At 47.4% G+C, this 21616-nt stretch overlaps 25 non-coding genes across 25 annotated transcripts; all 25 read left to right on the forward strand.

The window, feature by feature from the left end:
• Positions 1 to 13792: 13792 nt before the first annotated feature.
• On the forward strand, positions 13793 to 13866 carry TRNAN-GUU (transfer RNA asparagine (anticodon GUU)). The gene has a single exon. It is a non-coding gene; the product is annotated as a tRNA-Asn (tRNA).
• Positions 13867 to 17940: 4074 nt separating this feature from the next.
• TRNAN-GUU (transfer RNA asparagine (anticodon GUU)) lies at positions 17941 to 18014 on the forward strand. The gene has a single exon. It is a non-coding gene; the product is annotated as a tRNA-Asn (tRNA).
• Positions 18015 to 18088: 74 nt separating this feature from the next.
• TRNAN-GUU (transfer RNA asparagine (anticodon GUU)) lies at positions 18089 to 18162 on the forward strand. Its single transcript has one exon. It is a non-coding gene; the product is annotated as a tRNA-Asn (tRNA).
• A 75-nt stretch (positions 18163 to 18237) lies between these two features.
• On the forward strand, positions 18238 to 18311 carry TRNAN-GUU (transfer RNA asparagine (anticodon GUU)). Its single transcript has one exon. It is a non-coding gene; the product is annotated as a tRNA-Asn (tRNA).
• A 74-nt stretch (positions 18312 to 18385) lies between these two features.
• Positions 18386 to 18459, forward strand: TRNAN-GUU (transfer RNA asparagine (anticodon GUU)). Its single transcript has one exon. It is a non-coding gene; the product is annotated as a tRNA-Asn (tRNA).
• Positions 18460 to 18533: 74 nt separating this feature from the next.
• TRNAN-GUU (transfer RNA asparagine (anticodon GUU)) lies at positions 18534 to 18607 on the forward strand. The gene has a single exon. It is a non-coding gene; the product is annotated as a tRNA-Asn (tRNA).
• A 74-nt stretch (positions 18608 to 18681) lies between these two features.
• Positions 18682 to 18755, forward strand: TRNAN-GUU (transfer RNA asparagine (anticodon GUU)). Its single transcript has one exon. It is a non-coding gene; the product is annotated as a tRNA-Asn (tRNA).
• Positions 18756 to 18829: 74 nt separating this feature from the next.
• Positions 18830 to 18903, forward strand: TRNAN-GUU (transfer RNA asparagine (anticodon GUU)). Its single transcript has one exon. It is a non-coding gene; the product is annotated as a tRNA-Asn (tRNA).
• Positions 18904 to 18978: 75 nt separating this feature from the next.
• TRNAN-GUU (transfer RNA asparagine (anticodon GUU)) lies at positions 18979 to 19052 on the forward strand. The gene has a single exon. It is a non-coding gene; the product is annotated as a tRNA-Asn (tRNA).
• Positions 19053 to 19127: 75 nt separating this feature from the next.
• On the forward strand, positions 19128 to 19201 carry TRNAN-GUU (transfer RNA asparagine (anticodon GUU)). Its single transcript has one exon. It is a non-coding gene; the product is annotated as a tRNA-Asn (tRNA).
• Positions 19202 to 19276: 75 nt separating this feature from the next.
• TRNAN-GUU (transfer RNA asparagine (anticodon GUU)) lies at positions 19277 to 19350 on the forward strand. Its single transcript has one exon. It is a non-coding gene; the product is annotated as a tRNA-Asn (tRNA).
• A 75-nt stretch (positions 19351 to 19425) lies between these two features.
• TRNAN-GUU (transfer RNA asparagine (anticodon GUU)) lies at positions 19426 to 19499 on the forward strand. The gene has a single exon. It is a non-coding gene; the product is annotated as a tRNA-Asn (tRNA).
• Positions 19500 to 19574: 75 nt separating this feature from the next.
• On the forward strand, positions 19575 to 19648 carry TRNAN-GUU (transfer RNA asparagine (anticodon GUU)). The gene has a single exon. It is a non-coding gene; the product is annotated as a tRNA-Asn (tRNA).
• A 75-nt stretch (positions 19649 to 19723) lies between these two features.
• TRNAN-GUU (transfer RNA asparagine (anticodon GUU)) lies at positions 19724 to 19797 on the forward strand. Its single transcript has one exon. It is a non-coding gene; the product is annotated as a tRNA-Asn (tRNA).
• A 75-nt stretch (positions 19798 to 19872) lies between these two features.
• On the forward strand, positions 19873 to 19946 carry TRNAN-GUU (transfer RNA asparagine (anticodon GUU)). The gene has a single exon. It is a non-coding gene; the product is annotated as a tRNA-Asn (tRNA).
• A 75-nt stretch (positions 19947 to 20021) lies between these two features.
• TRNAN-GUU (transfer RNA asparagine (anticodon GUU)) lies at positions 20022 to 20095 on the forward strand. Its single transcript has one exon. It is a non-coding gene; the product is annotated as a tRNA-Asn (tRNA).
• Positions 20096 to 20170: 75 nt separating this feature from the next.
• TRNAN-GUU (transfer RNA asparagine (anticodon GUU)) lies at positions 20171 to 20244 on the forward strand. The gene has a single exon. It is a non-coding gene; the product is annotated as a tRNA-Asn (tRNA).
• A 75-nt stretch (positions 20245 to 20319) lies between these two features.
• On the forward strand, positions 20320 to 20393 carry TRNAN-GUU (transfer RNA asparagine (anticodon GUU)). Its single transcript has one exon. It is a non-coding gene; the product is annotated as a tRNA-Asn (tRNA).
• Positions 20394 to 20468: 75 nt separating this feature from the next.
• Positions 20469 to 20542, forward strand: TRNAN-GUU (transfer RNA asparagine (anticodon GUU)). Its single transcript has one exon. It is a non-coding gene; the product is annotated as a tRNA-Asn (tRNA).
• A 75-nt stretch (positions 20543 to 20617) lies between these two features.
• Positions 20618 to 20691, forward strand: TRNAN-GUU (transfer RNA asparagine (anticodon GUU)). Its single transcript has one exon. It is a non-coding gene; the product is annotated as a tRNA-Asn (tRNA).
• A 223-nt stretch (positions 20692 to 20914) lies between these two features.
• TRNAN-GUU (transfer RNA asparagine (anticodon GUU)) lies at positions 20915 to 20988 on the forward strand. Its single transcript has one exon. It is a non-coding gene; the product is annotated as a tRNA-Asn (tRNA).
• Positions 20989 to 21063: 75 nt separating this feature from the next.
• On the forward strand, positions 21064 to 21137 carry TRNAN-GUU (transfer RNA asparagine (anticodon GUU)). Its single transcript has one exon. It is a non-coding gene; the product is annotated as a tRNA-Asn (tRNA).
• Positions 21138 to 21212: 75 nt separating this feature from the next.
• TRNAN-GUU (transfer RNA asparagine (anticodon GUU)) lies at positions 21213 to 21286 on the forward strand. Its single transcript has one exon. It is a non-coding gene; the product is annotated as a tRNA-Asn (tRNA).
• A 75-nt stretch (positions 21287 to 21361) lies between these two features.
• TRNAN-GUU (transfer RNA asparagine (anticodon GUU)) lies at positions 21362 to 21435 on the forward strand. The gene has a single exon. It is a non-coding gene; the product is annotated as a tRNA-Asn (tRNA).
• A 74-nt stretch (positions 21436 to 21509) lies between these two features.
• Positions 21510 to 21583, forward strand: TRNAN-GUU (transfer RNA asparagine (anticodon GUU)). Its single transcript has one exon. It is a non-coding gene; the product is annotated as a tRNA-Asn (tRNA).
• Positions 21584 to 21616: the final 33 nt, after the last annotated feature.

A 21616-nucleotide genomic window follows, 5' to 3' on the forward strand; every position in this document is an offset into this window, starting at 1 on the left:
TTGCACGGCCGAGACGTCCTGCGGACGTGAGGCTTGTTTGGTTGCGGGTGCATTCGAGTCAGTCATTTTCTTCGTCTGGGTCACCACTTGTAGGCTTATGCCACAGGAGCGAAAGAGAGACACGCCTGAACGATAACCGATGCCAGCCCGGAACGCGAGCCGTGGCTTCACGTGCCACGGCCTAGCGCCTTCTTTATTTTCTTCTGTCGCCATCGAGCGCTCTCCGGTTTGCGCGCCGCCCGAACGAGGGCGCTACACCGTCCTTCTTGTGGCCCCGGGTCGGGCACCGCTTTGCCTGAGGTGTCACATGCAGGGACATATACGACGAGACTGCCAGACTCCCCACTGTGGTGTATGCCGAGCGTTATGTAATGAAAGTCAAGATTGCGTCAGGAGTTATGCCAGAGTTCCGAAGACCGTGCTGCCAACAGACGACGCCCAAGATAATCTAATGGACGCCGAAGAGGCTGAGAAGTTGGCCCCTGGCAGCAACGCCGTGGGACCCGACGCCGCGGTTAAGGCAACTGGAGAAGAGACAGCCGACGCGACAACGCAAGATGGCAAAGACTCAACGAAAGAATCCGAGGAGTTGGCTGCAACAGGCGGCCAGCAGGACATTCAAGAATCGATGGAGGAAGATATGGGTACCAGTGGCGAGATCGCTACGCCAGAAGCCAGCACAAAGTCTCCGGAAGCGACCACGGGACGCGGCAAGCGTTACCGAGTGGAGAGCACGGAACGCAACCTTAAACGCCCGGAGCATCTGTGGCATCGCGTCATGGGCGCTAAGAGTAAAAAAATATGCCCTCGAAACCCGGTCGGCGTCATCGTCGCCGGTTCGGGGACAGGATCTAGACGCGTAAGACCCCGGTTTTCCCACTGCACGGTATACGAGACACGGTAAGCGCAGCATTGTAGTTTTCATCTTTGTCATCAACATGGCTAGCATGACTGCGCCTTTACGCATTGGTACGCTGAATGTACGTGGTCTAGGAACGCGTCGCAAACAGTACCAGTTGAAACGCTTGATGCAAGAAAAAGACCTTGACTTGCTCGCGGTCCAGGAGACTAAAGTTAGTACTGAGGATGCGACTGATAGCTTGGTAGCAGAATTTTCATTGCGGTACAATGCGTGTGTGAGCTATGCAGTGGGAGCTTCAGCCGGATGTATTACTTTTGTCAAGAACTCTCTTGGTATTGTAGGAGTCAAATTACAATACCAAGAGAGTTCTTGACAAAAGTAATACATCCGGCTGAAGCTCCCACTGCATAGCTCACACACGCATTGTACCGCAATGAAAATTCTGCTACCAAGCTATCAGTCGCGTCCTCAGTACTAACTTTAGTCTCCTGGACCGCGAGCAAGTCAAGGTCTTTTTCTTGCATCAAGCGTTTCAACTGGTACTGTTTGCGACGCGTTCCTAGACTTTGGCACGCTCGCCGCGGGCTCATAAGGCGCTGGAAACGCAACAAACTTAATCGGAAACTTCGCGCTCGCATTGAGGCGCTCACTGCAGAGGCGGCCGCATACTCCGCACAACTTTCCGATGCTAACTGGGCAGACACCTGTTCGAAGGCTGCAAACCAGATGAGCTCTAAGAGTGCGTGGCGACTCTTTAGAAGCCTTCTCGATCCCTCCACCACCAGGGGAGAAACGCAACGCCAGCTCCACCGTGTTTTGCATGCCTTTCAGGGAACTCGCGCGAGAACTTTGTGACCGCTACATCTGCCGCACAATTGATCCCGCAGGCCCAGCCTATACGTATTCGGGCGCCCCTAACACCGACGTCGACGCCCCATACACGCTTTCTGATTTACGATTTGCACTCACGAAAATGCGACACGGCACGGCCCCTGGACGCGACGGAATCACAGTATCGCTCCTGGCAAATCTTCCCGACCAAGCACACCTCTCGCTACTCCACCTTATAAATTCGATATGGGACGGCTCTCCGCTTCCAACGGAATGGACCACATCGGTCGTGACATTCATTCCCAAATCGGCAAAGTCTGTTAGTATTGAGGCACTGAGACCCATCTCACTTACGTCTTGCGCAGGCAAACTCATGGAAACCATGGTTCGCGAACGCCTTTCCGCCTACTTGGAGGCCAGGAGGACCTTTGCCGACACGATGTTTGGCTTTCGCCCGCATGTGTCGGCGCAGGACGTCCTGCTCCAGCTTCAACACGATATTATAGAGCCGACTACTATGCGCCATAACGATAAAGCCGTGCTCGCTCTCGATCTCCGCGGGGCGTTCGACAACGTCAAACACAGTGCTATACTCTATAACCTGTCTACCACAAACTGCGGGCAGAAGATTTTCAACTACATTCGCGCTTTTCTATCACATCGCACTGCCTTCATTCGCCTTAATTCTACCGAACACGGCCCGTACTTATTAGGCACGCGGGGTACACCTCAAGGGGCAGTCCTGTCTCCTCTGCTTTTTAACCTGGCGATGATGAACCTCCCCTCTCTTCTAAGCGAGGTCGAGGGAATACAACACGCACTATATGCGGACGATAACACAATCTGGACCAACACCGGCTCCTTAGCGCAAATCGAAGAACGCCTGCAAAAGGCTGCCCTTCTGGTGGACACCTACGCAGGTTCATGCGGCCTGGAGTGCTCTCCAGCTAAATCGGCTCTTCTTTCACTCTCTCCGCTACCGCCGCCTCAAATTTCTCTTCCGTCCGGGCCCATCCCGTCAGTGCAAAATATTCGGGTTCTTGGCCTTCACCTCACATCGTCCTCGGATCCAAAGGGCACAATAGCAGGCCTCAGACGCACCAGCGAACAGGTGAGCAGCATGATACGGCGAGTTTCTACCAAGCACGGCGGCCTTCGCGGGTCTCAGTCCCTCCGATTGGCCCACGCGTTTGTGACCAGTCGCGTCCTCTACGCCTTGCCTTACCTTCGCCTGCGTCGTCGACACGAGCACCAGCTGGACGTCCTTCTTCGTTCAGTATACAAACGCGCTCTGGACCTACCTATTGCAACTTCCAACAGCCGATTCACGGCTCTGGGGGTACACAACACCTTTGCAGAGATGCGCGAAGCTCATCGCGTTAACCAAATCAATCGACTGTCGCAGACGCCTTCAGGGCGCCGTCTTCTACACAGACTTGGCCTTAACCCGATATCTGACCAAGACCCTCTGCAGCCGGTACCAGAGCTCTGGCGTCAAAAGCTATGGGTGGAACCTCTACCCCGTAATATGAACCCCGACCTCCATCCTGGCAGTAGACTAGCACTCGCCGCGGCCCTTCATACGCGACACTCCGATCGTCCTGGTGTTTTCTACGTGGACGTCTTGGGTCCCTCCCCATCGGGTCACTTCACGGCTGCCGTGATTACAGAGGGCAAACACGTAGATGGCCTCTCCTTTCGAGCAGACACAGTAACGCACGCTGAAGAGGTTGCCATAGCTTTGGCCGCCTCTCACCCTGTCTCACGCACCATCCTGACGGACTCGCGCTCGGCCTGTTCTCAGTACCTTCAGGGTTCCATTGCCCCGCTGGCGGCTAGCCTACTACAGGCAGCCTCTTGGCGCTTTAACCCTCATCCCATTCGTATAGTCTGGACCCCAGGCCACTCGGGCCTGCCCGGCAACGAGGCGGCAAATGCCGCTGCCCGCGCTTCTCCTGTCCGGGCCGTTGCCCCTCCATGTCCCGAGACGGAATCTGGCAATACCAACCTGACGCGCTTTCGCGAAATTTTGGCTTATTACCGGGCTTCGCGCCGCCTCTACCCGCACCCCGCACGCGGTTTGGAGAAAGCGGACGAACGACTGCTACGCCGCCTGCAGACGAACACCTTTATCAGTCCGGCGGTCGCCAGGCACTTTTTGCCGGAAATCAATGGCACCTGCTCGACCTGTCATGTGCTCGCCGACACATATCACGTCGTAGCATCGTGCCCAGTTAATCCCGTCCCTTTTTCATCCCCTTTTCCTATCCCAACTAGAGAGGCTTGGGAGGAGCACCTGCTCGGCTGCTCCACCTTGGCTGCACAACGCTCCTTGGTGGAGCGCGCACGGGCAGCTTCCAGCTCCACTGGCGTCCCGGAATAGGGTCTTGCCACTCTAGCACGCCGATAGGCCACGTCGGCACTCTCTAGTAGACTTTTTCTGAAATAAATGTTTTTTACCACCATCTTGGTATTGTAGAGGAAGAGGTCAAAAGTTGCCTACATGGGCGGTTTGTTTTGTGTGACTTTTGTTACGGGAACACTAAATTTAGAGTTATCTGTGTATACGCACCAACAAATTCGAGAGACAAATGTTTGTTTTTTCGGGAAATGCAAGCGTACTTTGAATGTCAGAAATGTATGATTCTGTTGGGTGACTTCAATTGTGTTTTGACCCAAGAAGATTGCACGTATACTGCTAAATTAGGTGATGAATGCGTTGGTTTGCTTAGAGACAGCCTTAATAAGTACTTTTTACATGACGTAGCTCTGTTTGCGATGGGTGGCAGTCGCCAGCACTTCACACATTTTCAAGGTTCGAGTCACGCACGACTAGATCGAGCATATGTTTGTTCTGAGATAGTACCTTTATGTCAGAACTATGGCGTTTATCCTGTTTCCTTCAGTGATCATTGCTTAGTTTCGTTTGAGATAGGTAGAAAGTGCGAAAAGAAGGTATGGAAAACATGGAAACTGAATACTAAGATAATTACGCACGAAGTGTTTGTAGATAAGACAAAGAAGGAAATCGAGAATTTTTTCAAAAACGCAGACAGGAGTGCCACGGAAAGATGGGAATTATTTAAGCAAAAGATAAAAATGAATGCAATAGAGTGTGGTTGCTACATGCAGTATCAAGCTCGAAAACAGGAACGTGAGCTACGGGCAGAGCTAAATGATTTGGTGAATATTGAAGCAGAAAACCCGGGCTTATTCACACATCAACTGCAGGTTGTCAAAAACAAAATTGAATGTCTTGAAGAAGATAAATATAAAGGCGCAATTATACGAGCAAGAGCTGAGATATACCTCGTGGGTGAAGCCCCGACAAAGCGAGCCTTGTCAGATGAAAAGGCATATGCTCGAGCTCACGACATACTAGAGATAGAATGGAATGGTAAATATTGAAAGAACATAAAGATGTTATGAAAGCTTTTGAAAACTATTATCAGGACTTGTTTGCTTATCGCGAACCAAAGGAGCCGGGTTTTGTAGATGAGTTCTTGATAGAAATGCCGACACTTAATGCTGAGGACACAAATTTATTGAAAATGTCTATTAGTATAGGGGAAATTGAGAAGGCTATCGATGATCTCGGCATGGGCAAATCACCTGGTCCAGACGGCATTAATGCCGCCTTTTACAAGGCGTTCAAGGAGGATATGGCCGCCGCACTGCATGAGGTTTTTTCAGAGTCTTTAGATCGCGGAGCTCTGCCTCCGTCGTTTAATCGAGCACACACCGTGCTGATTCCTAAAGGGAAAGAGCAACATGTTTTACGCAAAGTGACAGGATACAGGCCAATCACGCTAACAAACGTAGATTATAAGGTGTTTATGAAAGTTCTGGCTAGGAGGTTGCAAGGAGTTATATACAAGTTGGTCGGGTCACATCAGACTTGCGGCATCAAGCGTAGGAGCATATTCACGAATATTCATGTTGCCAGGAGCATTTTGGAGTATTGTGACGCTGCGCTTCTAAAAGTAGCTATGTTGCAAATTGATCTAGCCAAGTCTTTCGACATGGTTCCACACAATATACCCTTCATTCTAGCTGAGTACGTTGGTCTTGGTGCGATCATATGTAAAGGTATTAAATTGGCATATAAGAATTCAACCACAAATTTAATTGTAAATAGAGAACTCTCACAGCGCATACAAGTACTTTCCTCCGTGCGCCAGGGGTGTCCTTTAAGTCCTTTGCTCTTCGCTCTATTTTTGGAACCATTGTGTCAGAAAGAAAGTGATTCACCATGCAGGGAAAAATGGTTTCAGGTTGCAGTCATGTGAAGTGCGTGTTTTAGCATACGCCGACGATATTGCCTTTTTTGCAGTTGATAGAGAGAGTGTCACTTCGTTATTGAAAATCACTCAAAGGTTTTGTGACACGAGTGGAAGTTTAATGAACAAAGAAAAAAGCATTGGTTTATGGCATGGTAATTGGGACCTTACGCCCAGTTCCTTTGGAAATATTCAGTGGCTCATGACGCCTAGTCGTTACCTAGGGGTACCATTGGACAGGTATCAAGACAGTGAAGCATTTTGGCTTGAAAAGGCTGAAGAACTGCGCGCGACCGCCGAAGGATGGGGCGGTCGTGGCTTATCAATTTTCCTCGGTCAGCTGTATGCAACGTGTTTCTGGCTGCTAAAATTATGTACCTTTTGCAAGTACTTAGTTTTAAGCGTAAAACCATTCACAAAGTCCACAGGATATTCGCCACGTTCATCTGGAGCTCTACGTTAAAGAGAACATCTAGAACGAACTTGTTTTGGCGAGTTAATCAAGGAGGGCTGTCTCTGTGCCATCTGTTTCTTAACCAAGTAATATCACGTTTCCTGCTCATTAGAGACCAGAGAGACTCTTTTTTACGTTCTTTATTTCAAAAAACGCTGTTACACCACATGCCTGACTTCTTTGTATCTTCAGACAGGCGAAAACGACACACCTTGTCACCGTTCTTGCGCGAAGTTGTGTTCTCATATCGTTTCTTAAGGGCGAGGTTTTCGATAGGTTACCTAACTAATGTGAAAAGAAAGCGCCTTATGAAAGACCTAATACAGAATGTTTTTCCTGTGCCCCTGAACCGTTCAAGGTATGAAAAATCATATGGTCATGACGTACTAAAGCGAGTGAAAAACATGTGTATACCACCTAATGTGAAAACCTTCTTTTTTAAACTTCATACGGGAACCTTGCCAGTAAAAACGTGGCTTGAAGAGAGAGGGATGTACGTACCATGGGGAAGCAGCTGTCTCCTGTGTAACAAACCTGAGACCATTGAACATGTGTTTATTGATTGTAAGAACGCTATTTTCTTTTGGGACATTTTACAGAGGACTTTAAAAAAAGATTTACCTCTTACTTCATATGGAATTCGTGTTTTGCTTTGTGATAGTTCTGTGCGAAATTTGGATGTTATATTTGTACTTGGTCTTCATTCGGTTTGGCGTAGTATGCTATCGTACAGACACTGTGATGTGGGAGTTCTATCCGTTAATGAGTGTTTCGAGGAAGCTGTTATAAAAGTGCTAGATGTGTATAAGACTACCGACTGTAATGAAGATGTAATATATTTGTTTGATGCGTTGTCACGCATGAAACACGTGTGATAGTGATTGTCATATTAGCTTGACCTGTAGTGAAGAAGGCAATAAAGAAAAAAAAAAGTGGCGCAATCGGCTAGCGCGTTCGGCTGTTAACCGAAAGGTTGGAGGTTCGAGCCCTCCCGGGGGCGGCGCAGTTTTTGCTTGATTTTTGTTGTGTGTTCTTTTTTTTTTCTTTTTTACCTGCATGAAGGTGCCGCCATCTTTCCCTTGCCGAGCGCGGCAACTGTATGTGATTGCAATGCCGATGGCAGGGGCGCCACGTGATGTATGGTGACCATTTCATTTCATTTCATTTATTTATACTGTTAGCCCAGAAGTGGGCCGTTACAGGGTGGAAGTACAAACAATTATTTGCAAAAAAGAAGTACCGTACAGGTCTCGAGATAATTTCTCGGTATTATTGTGACCAGCAACTCGAAGTTATACATAACATACATAAATGGAACACACATGCGATGCAATACATACGCGCAGAGCAGCACATGACGCATTTGAGGCGGCACTTTTGACCAAGGTTTGACTTAGAGTGCACTAGGTTTACGAGTACAATGCAGTGATGCGCAAATTAAAAGAAAAAAAAAAGAAGCTACGAGAAGTACAAAAAACTAAAGAAGAGAAACTGCGGCTTTCGCTACTTTAGCTCAACTTCAATCATTTTCGATGGTGCTTTACGAAAACATACAAAGTTTATAGCAGTAAACGTTGCCATTACTACTCAGCATTTCTGTGGCCAAGGTAAGTTGGGTTGAAGTAGTGCAATCTCCCTCTCTTCCCAACTACTGAGAATCTTCAATTTTCCATGCGCATATATATTCATACAGATGCAACGCACGCACGAACATGCGTCCTAAAGGTTGGAGGCGAGTTTGAGTTGTGCAAGGGCATCCTTGTCGCCACACCGTACGTGCCACTGATAACAACTCCCTGGCGCTATGCCATAGTTGTGTTGCAGTACAGTTCTACGACACGTTTATGGGTCGTGTTTCGGAGACGACGCTCTCGGATGAGTGCAAATTAAAAGTTTGATGCGACATTTCTTTGCGGCCGCATAAGTGATGCTGAGGTTTCACAGATAATGACAATTTACAATACATGGCATCACTGTTTAACCAGTAATTGTTTTAGGCGTATTTATTTCTTTTTGGTGGTCGTGTTATTGAAGTGAACCGGTACTAAGGGTCACTGGGTTGTGCAAGGCAGTGCCAATAGTAACCATTTTAGCCAGTAGGCGTACACCTTATACCACGGTGTGACGATGCTGGAATTCGCGGGAAAGGCATATCACACCGGAAAGCATATTTATTTATTTATTTATTTATTTATTTATTTATTTATTTATTTATTTACAATACCTGACAGACTTCTTATCGGAGCATTGTGTACATGGTAAAATGACATGCTATATGTGACACGTGACGTGACATGTTATATGACGTGTGATAAATGTTTTGCCAGAGTGTTCACCCTTGCTGTCATCCAATGTATAATGATTGTATACTTACCTGTTGATTATGTACCCTCACATTCATGTGTCGATCTTGCATCCATACGCATGTCTGCTGGATATGTACATCCCTCTCCTGCTTGGACCTTTCAAGGTTCGCAGTATTGTCCAAATAAATAAATAAATAAATGCAGAAGAAGAGGAAATAAAAACTATACAATATGAAAAGTGCACTGTGATGTAAACGAGTGCCAAAAAAAGGAAGAGTAACACCCAGGTACAAAAACTAAAAAAAGGAAGAGCTTGCGCAAAACATGAACACGAACATATGGAAAGTCAGTGATTGAGAAATAAAGCAAATTCAGCAGCGTTTACAATACTACAGTGTGACATAGTACAACGTTACACAATATAAAACATGTAAGATAACAAATATAGAAAGAAATAAATGAGAAATTTGTATACGTAAGCCTGAAATGTTCGAGTAGGTGTCGTCAAAGGCTTTGCCATTTGGGATAGAAGTGATATCGCCAGGGAGATCGTTCCAAAGCTAGATGGCATGCGGCAGTGAAGAACAACTTGGCGCCCTTGTATTGCCGAAAATGCGCTCTAAACTGTCCCGATTATGGAGCCGCCTAGACATGCGCAGCAGGGTTTTCAAAGGGAGGGAGTGTGACCTGGTGTTTTGAACATATCCGCGAAGCAGGCATAAAAGGGAAACACGCCGGTGAACCTGAAGAGGGTGCAGCGAATGCTCGAGTTTTATTTTAGTAGTACTGGATTTGCGTTCATAGCTTCCGGTAATAAAATGGGTGGCACGGTTTTGAACAAGCTCTAAGTTAGTAATAAGTAGTCTTGATGAGGGGACCAAATAGATGACGCGAATTCTAATTGCGGGCGAATGAAGGTTTCGTACGCTAACTTGCGAATGTTCGGAGGCGATTTACGCAGATTACGACGAGTGTAGCCAAGCGTTTGAGATGCTTTAGCACAGATAGCAGTAATGTGGGGGCGCCATCAAAGATTGTGAGTCAAGTTTATTCCTAGGTACTTAAATGACTGAACACGAGATATGACAATGTTGATTTAACGCAGGGAAAATTGAGTTTGAATGCTTGCGGGTGGAATAAATGAGTTTACATTTTCCAGAGTTTAATACCATCAGCCATTTATGACACCACATATTGGTAAGGTTAAAGTCATTTTGCAGGATGTGGTGATCATCAGGAGATGTTATTTTCTATAAATGATACTGTCATGGGCGAATAATCTAATAAGTAAGGGAATATTTTTGGACAGGTCAATAATGTAAATAAGGAAGAGTAAAGGGCCTAGAACACCTATGTGAGGGACTCCGGATGTTACATTAGCTAGGGGAGAAACACAATAATAATCACGATGAATTTTCGGCGAGATAATAAGAAATTTCTAATCCAAGATAACCTGGCAGAGTCCATTCCGACAGAATATAATTAAGAAAACAATTGACAATGCCCCACCCGGTCAAAAGTTTTGGAAAATTCAAGAAAAATGCTATCGGTTTGTAGATTGTTGTCCATGTTCAAGTTCAAGTCAGTAATAAGTTCGAGCAACTGCGTATCGCATGATAGAGTTTTACGAAATCCATGTCGATCATTGAAAAAAAAAAAAACAATTAGTCTCCAGAAGGCCGTAGATGAGCGATGCAATTATGTGCTCTAGAATTTTACAGGTAATGCAAGTTAGAAAAACGGGGTGGTAGTTGTCTGGTTGATTTTTGTTTCCAGCTTTGAACACTGAAATAACCCTGGCAATCTTCCAGTCTTTATGTAGTTGTTCGGTCGACAATAACTGATTAAATATTCTGCACAGTATTTCACTAGAAAGAGGCAGGGTCTTTTTCAATGTCTTAGCGTTAATATTATCTACGCCAGTCGATGTTGATAGTTTAAGGTTACTTATGGGACGCGCAACTCCATCCGTAGTGACCGTTAATGGTGTCATATATGGGTAAATTAAATCTGGAACATGAGGCACGCTTAGGTGGTCCTCGTTTGTAAATACCGACGAGAAAAATTCATTAAACTCATGTGAGCACTGCTCATCTGTTAGTGGTGTGCTGTCATCACCGAAAAGATAGTTTGTCGCGGTTGATTTCCAGGGGGATATGGTTTGCCAGAACTTTCGTGGGTTTGAGCGCAAGAAGGAGGGTAGGTCGTGTTAATAGTCGTGTGAATGGTGTTTCACGGGCCTGTGCAAACAAACAAAAAGAAAGTCTATCTTTTCCTCGTTTCCCAGGTAAAACGTTTACTGGAACTGGGAGGCAAGTCATTCTATTGTCCGATATTCCTCCAAAAAAACGAACTGTAGGCTTTCGCCCAAGCAGTCCGTTGTTGACAAGAAATAATGTAACCCCGAAGCACTGTTTTGTTCAACGCGCGTAGGTAGCTTTACGAGTTGTGTTAGACCATGTAGAACGTTGATCAACGAGAGGTTCGCCGGAAGCTGAAAATGCATCGGGGAATGCATCCACCCAGCTTACATCTAGGTCGTTAAAGTCACCGAACAGCGATAAATCGCCTCCGCAATTGCTATGTTTGAACTAGAACTCGTCAAGCTTCTTAAAGAGAAGAATAGTTGAACTGGGTGGGCGATAAAATGCCCCAACGAGAATGTGGAATTCTCCCAAAGATATGACGAATCCTACATCCGCTATATCTTAACCTCGTCACTGTTATAGATTTACGAAACATGACTGCTATACGCCACCAACACGAGAGCCCCTGTCTTTCCTGTAAATTTCTTCTCTTCCCTCTTTATCATCATTCTTGTCCCCTTCCCTACTCCCCCAAGTGTAGGGTAGCCAACCGGATGTCTTTCTGGTTAACCTCCCGGCCTTCTCCCTTTTGTTCCTTCCTTCCTTCCTTCCTTCCTTCCTTCCTTCCTTCCTTCCTTCCTTCCTTCCTTCCTTCCTTCCTTCCTTCCTTCCTTCCTTCCTTCCTTCCTTCCTTCCTTCCTTCCTTCCTTCCTTTTATACACAATGGGTGTGATTTCTGATTCGCCGATGTCACAATGCAGCCATGTTTTAGTGACAATATAGATTTTTGTTGGTGATGTTGCGGGCATTTATATTCAAACAGCAGAACACTCTTCTGTAGCGAGTTCCTCGTCATTTTGCGTGTGCACGCGCTTTACTGTGTTTGAAAACAGGAATCATTTTTATTTCAGGTTCGTTCTATTCAAACAGTTAATTGTTATTTTAACTTTATCGGGAATCAGCCTCACTACTTTGCCGTCGCGTCTCGCGCCAGCAGCATTATCCCAAAGGTGTGTCCTTAGCTGTCTGGTTGCAACTAAAAAATCTTCAGTAGTACATACGTTACTTTCATTTAGTTTGAAGCAACTTTTGAGCACCATCATTTTTTCGCAGTGGTCGAACAGTTTAGTTATACGAGACTGTGGTCTGTTCGATTTCTCCGTTCCTAATCTGTGGATTCTTTCGACTGATAACACAAGCAAAGTTTACCTCGAAATAGGTCGTCTACAACGCTTTTGGTGAGAGATTCTGAAGTTTTTCGACTGCTTTCTGGAATACCGAACGTGATTAGACCATTCCTTTGATATCGGCCCTCAAGGTCAGCCAGTTTTTTTTCCAGGTTTTGTATTGTTCGTTCCATATCAGCCACTTATTCATCATTTTCTTTCTCTATAGAGCCAAAGACGTCTCAACATCCTGAAGTTTACCCTCTATCGGGTTAACCTTTGCTGCATACTTTCTTGACAGTGAAGTAGCTGTCGTGAAAAATGTTTTGTCTTCAGACCAGCAGTACACTCATTGATGCAGTCCACTTCGTAGATATGCAGCAATTGTTACTCTCAGCCGACGTCTTGACGCAGCCCCACCACCCCTCGAAACTGCCACCGAGATTGAAAGCACATCACCTGGTTTTCTGTTGCCCCCGTGATAACTTCACCTCTAACCAAGTTATTATGCGATGCGATAACCTACACATGCAATGTTACGTCACTTGAACGCCATGAAAAGTTTCAGCGATCTTGGACATCATCGTGATGTCACTCGTCTCCGGCGGCGTGGGGCACGAGACGCCGTGGGTCGAATTTCGTGTTGGATGAGGCATCTAAGCTGTAAAATTTCAGTTATTCTGGAGATCAATGCCGATATGTTTCTCGAAACCTGAAATCAAATCCTTTTCAGAAATTATCCATATATGATATATGGAAGACACCCTAGTTCAAATGACAACGTTATGTGACATTTTGCTCAGATTCCGCCCCCGCCCCTCTCCCTGCGCTTCAATATGCTTCAGAATTCCGGCCACTCACGTGACTAACTTCGTGAGTGCAGCCCGCGAACAGATGAAATGCTTCTTAACGAAAAAAAAAGAAAGAGTGACATCAGCGTAAGAGGAAAATGTGTCCACTTGGCAGACTTCTGTGCTTGTTGCTGACGTGGTAATTTTCGATAAGCATTCGAACAGAAGGTCGTTCAAGTACCTCCGATGTACCATCTGTTGCTGCGGAGAAACGCACTCCGTCAGATCTCTAGTTTGACTCACAGCTGCTGCTGACGACTCCGTACGTCGAGAGCACAGGTGGACCTCTCAACACAACATATAGGTGTCTCGGATGCAGCTGCTCATAACATATCAAAATGATCCCATCACAGTTTACAAAAAAAAAAAAAAACGCCCATGGACGACTTCCGGTTTCGTGCAGCGACGCTGCCTGCTAACACTATGTGTCAAAGAAAATGCTGCACATTACGAGCACTTTTCTTCGTGCTTTTATGGAGATATTTCGAATAAATATTTTTTTTAGCTTTCCGCGCGGTGCCTGTGCGTCTCCGCTTTATATGACAGAGTGACACGCTTTGGTCTACGACTAATAAATTGAAGGGCGGGAAGTGCTCTTCGGGCACAACGCTGGCTACTAACACCGCAATCGCAAAACTGTGTTCTTTTACAACGCTGACGTTGAAATAACCAAAATGTAGTTAGTAGCCTATATTTTTATTAGGTCTTTTGTTTTTACAGGCAGCAGTAGCAACAAGCCGCCGTGGCGCAATCGGCTAGCGCGTTCGGCTGTTAACCGAAAGGTTGGAGGTTCGAGCCCTCCCGGGGGCGGCTGAAATTTTTTATCTTGCTTGGTCTTTTTTTTCGTTACCTTTTTAATATTTTCTTTCTGTACGGTACCTGTATTCAAGAAAGGCGCCGCCATCTTGCTCTCGCCGGGCACGATAGCTAAGCCTGGATACAACGCCGCCAGGCATAAATTCAGCCACTCATATTATGGGAGGGGCGGGGGGGGGGGGGGAGGCGGTTGCTTAAGGTGACACCGGAAAGGATGACGACATTTACGACTTCGGTGACTTTCAGCGTATCTATCTATCTATCTATCTATCTATCTATCTATCTATCTATCTATCTATCTATCTATCTATCTATCTATCTATCTATCTATCTATCTATCTATCTATCTATCTATCTATCTATCTATCTATCTATCTATCTATCTATCTATCTATCTATCTATCTATCTATCTATCTATCTATCTATCTATCCGCTTACGTTTGGGTGCTCTCGTGGTCACCCTCTTAACTTAGCGTGAACCAAAATTAGCATGGGAGTTAAGATCGTTTGACGAATATGACGCCCTGGTCAAGACATGAACAATATCACAATGCCGTTGCGTACTTCATCAAACACTTCTCGCAGACAGTGGCACATACTCACGGGCAGGTATGTGCCACTGGTGTGCGGGTATGTGCCGCAGTTGAGTGACAATTAGCATCTACCCAGGAACGACGAGAACATACACGGGCTACTTTAACGTGCGAGTGTGAAGAAATACTCGACATCGGTAGCGTTGAACCGATGATTGAAAATGATAAATGTCAGGGTCCGAGTTGGAATCAAACAAAAGCCTTCGGCGTGGCAATAAAACATTTTACCACAGAGCTACGCCAGGGAACTACTTTTCAAATAGGCGCTGATCTCCGTGAAACGTCAATAGTGGTTGCAGTGCTGCCTACCCAATTTTATAAACATTACATACGTACTCCTTTGATGCAGCCGTAACGTCGGGTTAACATCAATTGTGGTTAGTTGCCATGCGCTGAAGTTGATTTGCGTAGAAGTGTCCAGGGCCAGCATCCTCGCGAGCATCAGCACTTTATATCAGTTTCTGGTATTGCTGATGCGCATGTTCCAGTTGGCATCGTTGCGCAAGTGCAAGCAACTGGTTACATAAACATCTGCAACTCTTCAGCATATGCCTGTGCGTGCAGCATTTGTACATATACTGAGCATCATTTCATGATGTGTCGCTCAATAAAAAAATTGCAACACCGTCACCTTCCCTCCGCATGTTTCGCATAATGCCGATTTGCAGGTACGTGGGATCTACCGAATTTTTTCGCTTCTATCAGAAAAACCCCTTCATAGCATAAACATTGGTAATATGTTCTCACAGTGACTTCACTCATTTGTCCTAATTGATGATAAGAGGTGGACTGTGAGCACTGGAGTGAGGGGTATGGGCTGACACAGACTTTTTTGGGGCGGAGGAGGGGCGATCACACATGCTGCCCCCCCCCCCTCTCTAGATCTGTCACTGACGCCAACTTTTGATTCTGCCACGTGATGTATGGCGAACTAAAAGTGCACTACAATGACAACTGCACCGTAATTATACGTAAACAATTAAAAAAAAAACGTAATAAGAACTAGAGTAAAGAGCGAGAATGGCAGCTCTTATACCCCGTGTCATTCAATTTCACTACGCGCCAATGGTGCTTTACGAAAACATACAAAGTTTAGAGCAGTAAACGTCGCCCTTACTACTCAGTATTTGTGTGGCCAAGGTGAGACGGGTTGAAGTAGTGCAATCTCCCTCCCCTCCCCACTACTGAGAATTTTCAATTTTCCATGCGTATATATATTCATACAGATGCAACGCACGCACGAACGTGTGCCTTAAAGGTTGGCTGTGACGATAGTTATAGCGTGAGAACAAAACGACGACACATAGACAAGAAGGACACGAGCGCTAGCCCAAGCTGCCACACTTCTAAGTTGGCTGTGAGTTTGAGTTGTGCAAGGGCATGGCTGTCGCGACTCCGTACGTGCCACTGATAACAACTCCCCTGCGCTATGCCATAGTTGTGTTGCAGTACAGTTTTACGACACGTTTATGAGTCGTGTTTCGTGGACGACGCTCTCGGGTGAGTGAAAATTAAAAGTTTGATGTGACATTTCTTTGATTGATTGATATGTGGGGTTTAACGTCCCAAAACCACTATATGATTATGAGAGACGCCGTAGTGGAGGGCTCCGGAAATTTCGACCACCTGGGGTTCTTTAACGTGCACCCGAATCTGAGCACACGGGCCTACAACATTTCCGCCTCCATCGGAAATGCAGCCGCCGCAGCCGGGAATCGAACCCACGACCTGCGGGTCAGCAGCCGAGTACCTTAGCCACTAGACCACCGCGGCGGGGCGCGATATTTCTTTGTGACCGGAGAAGTTACACCCAGGTTTCAGAGATAATTGCCATTTGCATTGCAGCACATCACTGTTTAACCCTAAACATTATATTGTGATATTAGCGGTTTAACGTCCCGAAACCAGGATATGATTGGGAAAGGTATGTAGTGGAACGCTCAGCAAATATCGACCAACAGGTGCTCCTTACGTCCACTGACATCGTACACTACACGGGGTTCGATAGACCAGTTCGCCTCCGCGGAAACACGACCGCCGCGGCTGCAATCGAACCCGCGACCTTTTAGTCAGCAGAGGCGCAGCGTAACCACTTACACCACTGCTGCGAACCCTTGAATATTTCACGCATTTTACTTATTTATTTTTTTGTAATCAATTTACTGGAGTCAACAGGTACTAAGGGTTACTGAAGCAAAAATTTTCCGTTCCCCTTTTCTTTTTTTTTGCTTCAAAAGAAAGCTCTTCAAGGGCCGAATGTGTACTGGTAATGTGAGAGCAGCGTGAAAAATTAATTACAATATCTTTTTTTTTAAAAGCTAGTGGCCGTTACCACTGGACTCAAACGTCGCGACACAGTGTGAGCTTCTCGCCACGTGCTCGTGCAAGATCATGTGACGTTTTCCCGGCTGCCCCGCTTTGCGGCTCCATCGGTGACGCACAAGCGCCCATTTCAGATATTTTCGTACCTGACGTCATCACAAGTAGCGATAGTGGTGCACGAAGCACTAGTATCACTATAGTTTCCCTAGAATTGATACTCTAGTCTGACGTCCCGATAGTGGTAATCTCAACAGATGCACCGTGGGAAAATCGACTTCAATGTCTAAATGAAATATATTAGCACTTACCGAGCTTAAAACTTGCGCAGACCAATATTTATATTTATGGAATATTTGTATGACTAATTGAACTCATCTTCGAAAGTTTGCGTCTGCATACTATTCGTTTCGGGAGTGACGAAACTTTGAAGAAATTGCATCACGGAAGGCAAAGCTATTTTTCTACTTAACTATATCTCTGACTGCATTTTTAAATGCGCAAGCTATACAACTGCCGTAAGAGCACACTGAGGCGCTTTCGAGAATGTTACACGTAGTCCGATTTATAGATTCAAATGTAGCGTGTAGTTATACAATGAAGAGTGGCGTATACGAATAATTTACAACCCAAAAGATGCCTCGTTACAACTTGTACTATGTAAAATTTACATGCGGTGCAACACAAGCCCACAACACTCTCAGGTTTTATTCCAAGTGATACGCTGACAGCTACAATTCATGATTTGTAATATGCATTGTGAAGTACTTAATTATGGTAAGCCGAACAATGATATGAGATTAGTTGATCGAGTACGCACTTTTGACATGTAATGCAAATGATACCCATCGCTTGTAGTATGGGGGCCTAATGATGGCTATTAGGCTGTACCTTTCATATCTTATATATATAGTTTATTTATTCTCTAAAAGAAATCTCCCCTACATTCCGTGTTTCCGTGACAACTAGGACATGACGGCAGTGCAGCGAAAACAAGTGATATTTTGTAAGATATGACTCCAGCTGTCTAATATGCAGCCTCGAGAAATACCGAAAGGGCTTGTACTCTGACGCATCTCTCATCACGACTTCATCAATTACTCAGACAGAATTTCACATTCTCTTCCGTTTTTTTCCAGCACCAGGAGACGTGCAGCCTCCGTGGCGCAATCGGCTAGCGCGTTCGGCTGTTAACCGAAAGGTTGGAGGTTCGAGCCCTCCCGGGGGCGGTGTCTCACTTCTTTTTCTTTGCGCTGATAGCTTTCGAGGAATGTTCTGACGGTGGTGAGAAAACAGCACGACTGCCTCCGTGGCGCAATCGGCTAGCGCGTTCGGCTGTTAACCGAAAGGTTGGAGGTTCGAGCCCTCCCGGGGGCGGTGTCTCACTTCTTTTTTCTTTGCGCTGATAGCTTTCGAGGAATGTTCTGACGGTGGTGAGAAAAAAGCACGACTGCCTCCGTGGCGCAATCGGCTAGCGCGTTCGGCTGTTAACCGAAAGGTTGGAGGTTCGAGCCCTCCCGGGGGCGGTGTCTCACTTCTTTTTCTTTGCGCTGATAGCTTTCGAGGAATGTTCTGACGGTGGTGAGAAAACAGCACGACTGCCTCCGTGGCGCAATTGGCTAGCGCGTTCGGCTGTTAACCGAAAGGTTGGAGGTTCGAGCCCTCCCGGGGGCGGTGTCTCACTTCTTTTTCTTTGCGCTGATAGCTTTCGAGGAATGTTCTGACGGTGGTGAGAAAAAAGCACGACTGCCTCCGTGGCGCAATCGGCTAGCGCGTTCGGCTGTTAACCGAAAGGTTGGAGGTTCGAGCCCTCCCGGGGGCGGTGCCAACTTCTTTTTTCTTTGCGCTGATAGCTTTCGAGGAATGTTCTGACGGTGGTGAGAAAAAAGCACGACTGCCTCCGTGGCGCAATCGGCTTGCGCGTTCGGCTGTTAACCGAAAGTTTGGAGGTTCGAGCCCTCCCGGGGGCGTTGTATCGCTTCTTTTTTCTTTGCATGATAGCTTTCGAGGAATGTTCTGACGGTGGTGAGAAAAAAGCACAACTGCCTCCGTGGCGCAATCGGCTAGCGCGTTCGGCTGTTAACCGAAAGGTTGGAGGTTCGAGCCCTCTCGGGGGCGGTGTATCGCTTCTTTTTTCTTTGCGCTGATAGCTTTCGAGGAATGTTCTGACGGTGGTGAGAGTACAGTTTGACTGCCTCCGTGGCGCAATCGGCTAGCGCGTTCGGCTGTTAACGGAAAGGTTGGAGGTTCGAGCCCTCTCGGGGGCAGTGTATCGCTTCTTTTTTCTTTGCGCTGGTAGCTTTCGAGGAATGTTCGGACGGTGGTGAGAGTACAGTTCGACTGCCTCCGTGGCGCAATCGGCTAGCGCGTTCGGCTGTTAACCGAAAGGTTGGAGGTTCGAGCCCTCCCGGGGGCGGTGTATCGCTTCTTTTTTCTTTGCGCTGATAGCTTTGGAGGAATGTTCGGACGGCGGTGAGAGTACAGTTAGACTGCCTCCGTGGTGCAATCGGCTAGCGCGTTCGGCTGTTAACCGAAAGGTTGGAGGTTCGAGCCCTCCAGGGGGCGGTGTATCGCTTCTTTTTTCTTTGCGCTGATAGCTTTCGAGGAATGTTCTGACGGTGGTGAGAGTACAGTTCGGCTGCCTCCGTGGCGCATGCGGCTAGCGCGTTCGGCTGTTAACCGAAAGGTTGGAGGTTCGAGCCCTCTCGGGGGCGGTGTATCGCTTCTTTTTTCATTGCGCTGATAGCTTTCGAAGAATGTTCGGACGGTGGTGAGAGTACAGTTCGACTGCCTCCGTGGCGCAATCGGCTAGCGCGTTCGGCTGTTAACCGAAAGGTTGGAGGTTCGAGCCCTCCCGGGGGCGGTGTATTGCTTCTTTTTTCTTTGCGCTGATAGCTTTCGAGGAATGTTCGGACGGTGGTGAGAGTACAGTTCGACTGCCTCCGTGGCGCAATCGGCTAGCGCGTTCGGCTGTTAACCGAAAGGTTGGAGGTTCGAGCCCTTCCGGGGGCGGTGTATTGCTTCTTTTTTCTTTGCGCTGATAGCTTTCGAGGAATGTTCGGACGGTGGTAAGAGTACAGTTCGACTGCCTCCGTGGCGCAATCGGCTAGCGCGTTCGGCTGTTAACCGAAAGGTTGGAGGTTCGAGCGCTCCCGGGGGCGGTGTATCGCTTCTTTTTTCTTTGCGCTGATAGCTTTCGAGGAATGTTCTGACGGTGGTGAGAGTACAGTTCGACTGCCTCCGTGGCGCAATCGGCTAGCGCGTTCGGCTGTTAACCGAAAGGTTGGAGGTTCGAGCCCTCCCGGGGGCGGTGTATCGCTTCTTTTTTCTTTGCGCTGATAGCTTTCGAGGAATGTTCTGACGGTGGTGAGAGTACAGTTCGACTGCCTCCGTGGCGCAATCGGCTAGCGCGTTCGGCTGTTAACCGAAAGGTTGGAGGTTCGAGCCCTCCCGGGGGCGGTGTATTGCTTCTTTTTTCTTTGCGCTGATAGCTTTTGAGGAATGTTCGGACGGTGGTGAGAGTACAGTTCGACTGCCTCCGTGGCGCAATCGGCAAGCGCGTTCGGCTGTTAACTGAAAGTTTGGAGGTTCGAGCCCTCTCGGGGGCGGTGTATCGCTTCTTTTTTCTTTGCGCTGATAGCTTTCGAGGAATGTTCTGACGGTGGTGAGAGTACAGTTCGACTGCCTCCGTGGCTCAATCGGCTAGCGCGTTCGGCTGTTAACCGAAAGGTTGGAAGTTCGAGCCCTCCCGGGGGCGGTGTATCGCTTCTTCTTTCTTTGCGCTGATAGCTTTCGAGAAATGTTCTGACGGTGGTGAGAGTACAGTTCGACTGCCTCTGTGGCGCAATCGGCTAGTGCGTTCGGCTGTTAACCGAAAGGTTGGAGGTTCGAGCCCCCCCGGGGGCGGTGTATTGCTTCTTTTTTCTTTGCGCTGATAGCTTTCGAGGAATGTTCGGACGGTGGTGAGAGTACAGTTCGACTGCCTCCGTGGCGCAATCGGCTAGCACGTTCGGCTGTTAACCGAAAGGTTGGAGGTTCGAGCCCTTCCGGGGCGGTGTATCGCTTCTTTTTTCTTTGCGCTGATAGCTTTCGAGGAATGTTCTGACGGTGGTGAGAGTACAGTTCAACTGCCTCCGGGGCGCAATCGGCTAGCGCGTTCGGCTGTTAACCGAAAGTTTGGAGGTTCGAGCCCTCTCGGGGGCGGTGTATCGCTTCTTCTTTCTTTGCGCTGATAGCTTTCGAGGAATGTTCTGACGGTGGTGAGAGTACAGTTCGACTGCCTCCGTGGCTCAATCGGCTAGCGCGTTCGGCTGTTAACCGAAAGGTTGGAAGTTCGAGCCCTCCCGGGGGCGGTGTATCGCTTCTTCTTTCTTTGCGCTGATAGCTTTCGAGAAATGTTCTGACGGTGGTGAGAGTACAGTTCGACTGCCTCTGTGGCGCAATCGGCTAGCGCGTTCGGCTGTTAACCGAAAGGTTGGAGGTTCGAGCCCTCCCGGGGGCGGTGTCTCACTTCTTTTTTCTTTGCGCTGATAGCTTTCGAGGAATGTTCTGACGGTGGTGAGAAAACAGCACGACTGCCTCCGTGGCGCAATCGGCTAGCGCGTTCGGCTGTTAACCGAAAGGTTGGAGGTTCGAGCCCTCCCGGGGGCGGTGTCTCACTTCTTTTTCTTTGCGCTGATAGCTTTCGAGGAATGTTCTGACGGTGGTGAGAAAAAAGCACGACTGCCTCCGTGGCGCAATCGGCTAGCGCGTTCGGCTGTTAACCGAAAGGTTGGAGGTTCGAGCCCTCCCGGGGGCGGTGTCTCACTTCTTTTTTCTTTGCGCTGATAGC

Source organism: Rhipicephalus microplus, chromosome 9 (assembly GCF_043290135.1).
Source record: "Rhipicephalus microplus isolate Deutch F79 chromosome 9, USDA_Rmic, whole genome shotgun sequence".
NCBI lineage: Eukaryota > Metazoa > Arthropoda > Arachnida > Ixodida > Ixodidae > Rhipicephalus > Rhipicephalus microplus.